This window comes from Ranitomeya imitator, chromosome 1 (genome assembly GCF_032444005.1).
Source record: "Ranitomeya imitator isolate aRanImi1 chromosome 1, aRanImi1.pri, whole genome shotgun sequence".
NCBI classification, from domain to species: domain Eukaryota; kingdom Metazoa; phylum Chordata; class Amphibia; order Anura; family Dendrobatidae; genus Ranitomeya; species Ranitomeya imitator.
Window position 1 is genome coordinate 37,265,891 of NC_091282.1, and position 7,461 is coordinate 37,273,351.

Sequence of the window (7,461 nt, forward strand, 5' to 3'; positions counted from 1 at the left end):
AGATTTTGGGACTGGCTGCAGCCGATGCAAGTTATATGCCTGAATAGAAACTCCCCTCAGGTTAACGGTACCGTAATAATAGATACTCGGGTATTCACAGATTAAGTGTTTAAGAACTTCTGTTATATTTGTATGTATTGCTATTGTGGGTTTTGAACGATTTAAACTCAGTGTGCCATTCCAGGGGGTCCCATAATACCACCACATCTGATTTACACCTGTTTTCTTAGTACCTTGTTTGCCCTTTTGGACAGGTAAATTTATTCTAAACCTCAGTGTAACACGCTCAAAGCGGGAACTTTGGGATTGGCACAATGATTTCAGCTCTGGCTGAATGAGTGTAATTGAAAGGGAATTTCAGTCTGTTTCCCTCAATACTAAACCTCACTCAAGCTGTCATTTTAGTAAAGACAGTATTGTTATTTCTGCCTCAGTCTCGGTCTGTGACCCACTGGATCTTATTCGGACCTCTGGTCTTTACAACATCATAGGTAGACCACAACTATGAGAGTCACTATGAGAAAACAAATCCCCAGAAATTCACCTTGTCTGATTTGGCAAGATTTATTTGACAAAATATGGTGGAAAATTAGTATTTGGTCACCTAAAAACATGCAAGATTTCTGGCTCTCACAGTGGCCTGGCCTTAATTTTAAAACCTGACCACTGTCACTTTATGAGATTATAACTCTGGAACGCTTCAACGGATCCCGGTGATTCTGAGATTGTTTTTTTTCAGGACATATTGTACTTTATGATAGTGGTAACATTTCTTGGCTATACATTGCATTTATTTTTGAAAAAAAAAAAAATGTAAATTTGGCAATTTTTTGTAAAACGTCAGAATTTTCAAACTTTTAATTTTTATGCCCCTAAATCAAAGTGTTATATCGCACAAAATAGTTAATAAATAACATTTCCCATATGTCTACATCAGCACAATTTTTGAAACATAATTTTTTTTTTCTGAGGAAGTTATGAGGGTAAAAAGTTGTCCAGCGATTTCTCATTTTTCCAACAAAATTTACAAAACCATTTTTTTAGGGACCACCTCACATTTGAAGTGACTTTGAGCAGCCTCATCTTCTGGACATCTCTCCTGATGAACCCGTATGTGTGGGGGAAACGCGTTGAGAGTTTATTTCATGTAAGGAGACATAGGATCATGATCCTCGGCCGCCTATATGCAGCACTGCATTCCAGCTGATAAGTATACATGCATTATTGGGACAATTGTGCCCTTATAGACTATCTGACTATATCTTGGAATGTATTATTGTATGGTGACTCTGGTGTGCAATTATATTCATGGGATTTGTTAATTCATTATTGATTGAGTATGTTGTTCTAGTTCAGCACCGTGTTAGCCCTACGTAAATTTAATGGTCAGGGGATGTTGATATGGTCGGAATCATAATGCTGCTATAGTACCCAGCCCCCCCAAGAAATCCTGTGGCTTCATATTGATGATCTATATATGCATTGGTTATGAGTGGTAAAGATTGAGTACATTTACATATCTAGACCTTTTTGTTGGTCTTATATATCTAATATACAGTATTCAAGTACATCATCATATGGACAGTACAGACCATCTGGCCGTCTGTTTCTGACTGTATTCTTCGAGGGTGAAATCAGGAGATAAGGGTCAGCCATCGCATGAGCGGGGGCGCCATTCTCGATGTTCTTAGGGTGCCAACCTCCGCATCTAGGTAGGCATCCAGACAGATTGATATCTAGGGTTGGATCACTCAATTCTACACATCTGATGAGTGAGAGTGTCACTGTATGTCAGCACAACTATGTCACCTTTTGTATAAAGTATTTGATCTTGGGTGCTATTGGTTCCCTATGTGTTAGAATGGGTTTACCTCTGTATCTATCTTTGTAAGCAGGGGTGGTTATTTACTAGGTAGATAATATATTCGTAAATCCAAGAGACTAGAGGAGGTGAATTGTTGGTTCCCTCTAGAATCTCATAGCCCAGAGTATAGAGGCAATTCTATTCAGGGGATATCTTGACTGTGTGCTTTTATTATATTACATAAAGGTTATTTTTCTTTAATAGGGTTTTTTTTTAGTAAGCTATGACAGAAAATACCCATTCTAAAAACTGCACTCCTCAAGGTGTTAAAAATCACATTCAAGAAGTTTATTAACCCTTCATGTGCTTCACAAGAGCTGAAGCAATATAGAAGAAAAAAATGAACATTTAACTTATTTTTCACAAAAATGTTACTTCGGACAGAATTTTTTTTTTTTTTTCTCAAGGGTAACAGAAGAAAATGAACCACAATATTTATTGTGCAATTTCTCCTGAGTACGCTGATACCCCACATGTGGGGGTAAACCACAGTTTGAGCGCACGGCAGGGCTCGGAAAGGAAGGAGCGCCGTTTAATGTTTTGAACACAAAATTGGCTGGAATCGAGAGAGGACCCATGTCGCGTTTGCAGAGCCCCTGATGTGCCTAAACAGTGGAAACACCCCACAAGTGACACCATTTTGGAAACTAGATCCCTTGATGAATTACTCTAGGGGTGCAGTGATCATTTACATTTTTACCACAAACATTTTGTTTTAGACCCAGATTTTATATTTTCACACAAGAAATGGGTAAAAATGGCACCAAAATTTGTCCCACAATTTCTTCTGAATATAGAAATACCCCATATGTGGCTCTTCAGTGCTGCTTAGTCATACGGAGAGTATCGGTCAGGATGGAGCGCTATCTGCCTCGTGGAGCATAGGTTTACCTAGAATAGTTTGCGGACTCCATATACAGAGCCCCCTAATTGCTAGAGAGCAGAATCCCACCTCAAGTGATTCCATTTTGGAAAGTATACCCCTGCCAAATGTGAATGCTAAAGGTGGTTTATGCACACTGGGTCTCAGAAGGGAGGGGGGCATTTGGATTTGGGAGCGCAGAATTTGCTGAATTTCTTTTTGGGGGCAATGAGCCATTTCACTTTTCCAGAGCCTTTGTGCTTCCAGTTACATGGATGCCCCCTATATTTCCATTAACAGATGACTGACCTGAGCGGGGACTTGCTTTTTTTGCATATTGAGTTCAAGCTTTTATTGGGAACATTTTAGATAAAGTTTGGGAGCACAGTTATCTGGCGCTCCACGCTGAGCACCTACATTGAGGTTTCCATCTCAATCTCGAGTGACTTGACAGACAAAACCCCCGATGGATCCATTCACTATAATGAGGCACCAGAGTTACTCTGGACTCCGTCTGGCCTCTGTTCAGCGTTGTCCTTCCTTTCAGAGGTGCACAAAACTATGGAGGTCCGCATTTTTATGCGCGCCTAAAAAGACAGACACAGTTGGATCACATGTCCTTTGGCGTCCACAGTGCCTCCATCTGCCTCATTATAAGGAATCTTCCGGTTCGGTCTGAATCATGTATTTCAGCGATGTACATGGTAACCCCAGTGCAAGCCGCTCAGCGTAGAGCACAGGATAAATGTGCAACACGTCTTAATGCGATCTTTGGGAGGCAGAATGAACAAATCCACACCAGGTGAAGAATTTGTTTTATTTATTTTTTATGCCATTCCTCGTGCGGTATAAGTGATAAGGCGACTTTATTTTTCAGGTCGGTGCGATTACAGCAAAACCAGATTTATATCCTTTTTATGTCTGGCTGCTATCACACACTACAAGACACTTTTTTTTGCAAAGAAACATTTTTGCATCGCCATATTTTAAGAGCTATAATTTTTCCATATTTTGGCCCACAGAGACATGTGAGGGCTTGTTTTTTGTGGGACAAGTTGACTTTCTTATTGGTACCATTTTCGGGCACATGACTTTTTTTTTAATCGCTTTCTATTCCGATTTTTGTGGAGGCAGAATGAACAAAAACCAACAATTCACAAATAATTTTTTTTTTCCTCCGCTCTGCCTGTCGTAAAATTACTAAGGCAGCTTTATTCTTCGGGTCAGTACGATTACAGCGATGCCACATTTATATAGTTTTTTTATGTTTTGAAGCTTTTAGACAATAAAAACATTAATAAAAAAAAAATATTTTTACATTGCTTTATCCTGAGAGCTATAACTTTTGTATTTTTTCCGCTGATGGAGCTGTATGGCGGCATGTTTTTTGCAGGACAAGATGTCTGTCATTCAGTGATACTATTTTCATTTAAATTTGTCTTTTTGATTACGTTTTATTCCACTTTTTCCAAGCGGTATGATGATAATTAAGCATTGTTTGCTATTTTTATATGACAATTTTATAGATCGGATTGCTCCGGAAGCAGCGATACCAAACACGTGTACTTTTTTTTGTTTATTTCATTTTTTTAAATAAAAATGTGTATTTATTAGTGAATGTTTATTATTATTAATATTTTGTTTTAAAAAAATTACGTTTTTTTAAATCCTTTTTTACCTAGTTTTTTTATGGGACTTTTTCACTTTGATAGCAGGTATAATGCATTGCAGTGTACTAGTATTGCAGTATTACCTATACTGAAAGCTTCTGACACCATGCTGTGAGCCCCCTTGGGGTCAAAATGATCACAAGAATGGTGAGCAAAAATCCCAGAAGCACACTGGGGGGTTTGGTCCTAGTGAATGACCTGCATAGAGCTGGGACCAAGGTAGCAAAGGCTACCATCAGGAACACACTACGCCGCCAGGGACTCAGATCCTGCAGTGCCAGATGTGCCCCCCTGCTTAAGCCAGTACATGTCCAGCCCCGTCTGAAGTTTGCTAGAGAGCATTTGGATTATCCAGAAGAGTATTGTGAGAATGTCATATGGTCTGATTAAACGAAAGTAGAACTGTTTGGTAGAAAAAAACTTGTCGTGTTTGGAGGAGACAGAATGCTGAATTGCATCCAAAGAACATCATACCTACTGTGAAGCATGGGGGTGGCAACTTCATGCTTTGGGGCTGTTTCTCAAAGGGACTAGGACGACTGATCTGTGTACATGAAAGAATGAATGGGGCCATGTATCGTGAGATTTTGAGTGCAAACCTCCTTCCATCATCAAGGGCATTGAAGATGGAACATGGATGGGTCTTTCAGCATGATAAAGATCTCAAGCACACCGCCAAGGAAACGAAGGAGTAGCTTTGTAAGAAGCATATGAAGGTTCTGGAGTGGTCTAGCCAGTCTCCAGATCTCAACCCCATAGAAAACCTTTTGGAGGGAGTTGAAAGTCTGTGTAGCCCAGCGACAGGCCCAAAACATCACTGCTCTACAGGAGATTTGCATAGAGGAATGGGCCAACATACCACCAATGGGGTGTGCCAACCTTGTGAAGACTTACAGAAAACGTTTGACCTCTGTCATTGCCAACAAAGGATATATAACAAAATATTGAGAGGAACTTGTTAATGACCAAATACTTATTTTCCACCATAATTTGCAAAATAAATCTTGACAAAGCAGACGCGGTGATATTTTGGATTTGTTTTCTCATTGTGACTCTCATAGTTGTGGTCTACCTATGATGTCAATTACAGGCCTCTCTCATCTTTTTACGTGGGAGAACTTGCACAATTGGTGGCTGACTAAATACTTTTTTCCCCACTATATCCTATCTGCATTTTCCCTTTTATTTTATCCTGTTTTATGTCTTTGTGCTATTTCATCTTTTATAACCTTTATTAAGCACTGTACTTTTCATATTTTAAATCTAAAATGTAGTAAGTTTGTCCTTCGTTGCTGTAACCTTCCCACAACCGTAAGGAGACAATAGCTCGGTTGTGTCACCCTGTGTATATGTCAGAGTGCATAAAGAGGACTGATCAGGTGCCTAGGAAAGCTGGGTGGCATGTGTGCTAGTGTGTGACCCAGTGCAGGCGTCTCGATGACCTATGAAAATGGCAACTGGTGGAAGCGAAAAGTGTAGGGTGTGTAAGAATTGAGATAGGTGAATGTGCGAGTGATTGGGGGAAGTGGAGACCCCCTTTACTGCAGCCTCAGAGGCACATGTGTGTGTTGCCAGCGAGTGGTGTTCAGAACACATGGTGACCAAAGTATGGGCACCCCTGACATCAGTCCTACACAAGCTGGAGACATCTCACTTGGATGATTGTGGCTTTGGGCCCTGTTTTATAGACTCCATCTTTTTGGGATGGATTTCTGCAAGATTCTGGGTTGTGACTGTAGAAATCTGCACCCAAAGCATTTAGGACGCAGTTATATCGACCAAAAACCATCAGGCTCTGACTATTTTTTTTACCCTCACACGCACCACAAATCACAGGAGTCACTAAGAACAGGATTGTAGAAACTTATAAAGACAATCGGGCTCTATCTATTCCTGGTCGCCTTTTATTTCAACTCATAAAGGGGTGGAGCCTAAAAATAGGCGTGGTTTACTGTGACTCCTCCCTCACCACAGATGGGAGAGGGCTCCTGCTGAACGTCGCTGTTGCACAGGAAGAGATCGATATAATCTGTGGTTGGTGAGGACAGAATAATTCCATGTTTATTGTCCATCAGTAATATGGGAAACTGTATGCACAGTTAAGCATGGCAGCTACACAATTGTTCAATTGTGCTCCATAGTGTATATTCCATATCTGTTTGCTTCATCTATGTCCTGCTGCTGCCATCTTTCACAACTAGTGCCCTTTTACACATTCTGTGCACTCTCTCCATATCAGTCTCTCTCTTCTCCCCCTCCCATGTACAATTCTCAGGCTCTACTGCCATTTCTGAAACACCCAAAACCAACCGCTGCCACCATACAACACATGAAATGCTCGCACAAGTCAGTGAACCACCTGCTTCTTCTCTTTATTCTCCTTCTAGTTGCTGGTGACATCTCCCCTAACCCTGGCCCTCCTTCCATTAGTAAATATAACTTTCTTCCTGCTGCACATAGAAACCCTGCTAATCTTATGCACATTCAGTGCTCACCTTTTCCTGTCTTTTAATTGCACCCTCTGGAACAATTAAAAGGAAGCCCCAGCTTATCACATATACAGAAATCTATGTGCCATCGCTACCGAGCAGCTGATGAACAATAGTGGTCTTTCACTCCAATCTCCTCCCTCTCCTGTCCAGACTCAGAATTGTCAATTGCCCTGGATGAAAAAAAAACACCAGCTACACACAGAACGACCTGACACAGACAGAAGCAACCCTGGCACATGCTGCAAACACGTTTTCTCCAGGGTCGCTCTAGGTGTGGCAAGCGTCTGTGGAGAAAATCACTTTCAGCAGTTCATGCTCAAAACTTATAGGTCTTTTCTCCGTCTGGCCAAACAAGGCTACTTCACCCCCCCCCCCAACACTTCACTAGTCAACAATCTAAAATGACTCCTCGAAACTTTCCACTCTCTCCTGAGCTCTAAAGTACAGGTCCTGGTCACCAACCTCAGCACTTACTATCTGGCCACATATTTCCTAGATAAAATCAACCCTATCCTTCAAGACATTTTTGCACAATTCTCTAAGAACCGAGGGACCATCCCTCCTGCACCTCAA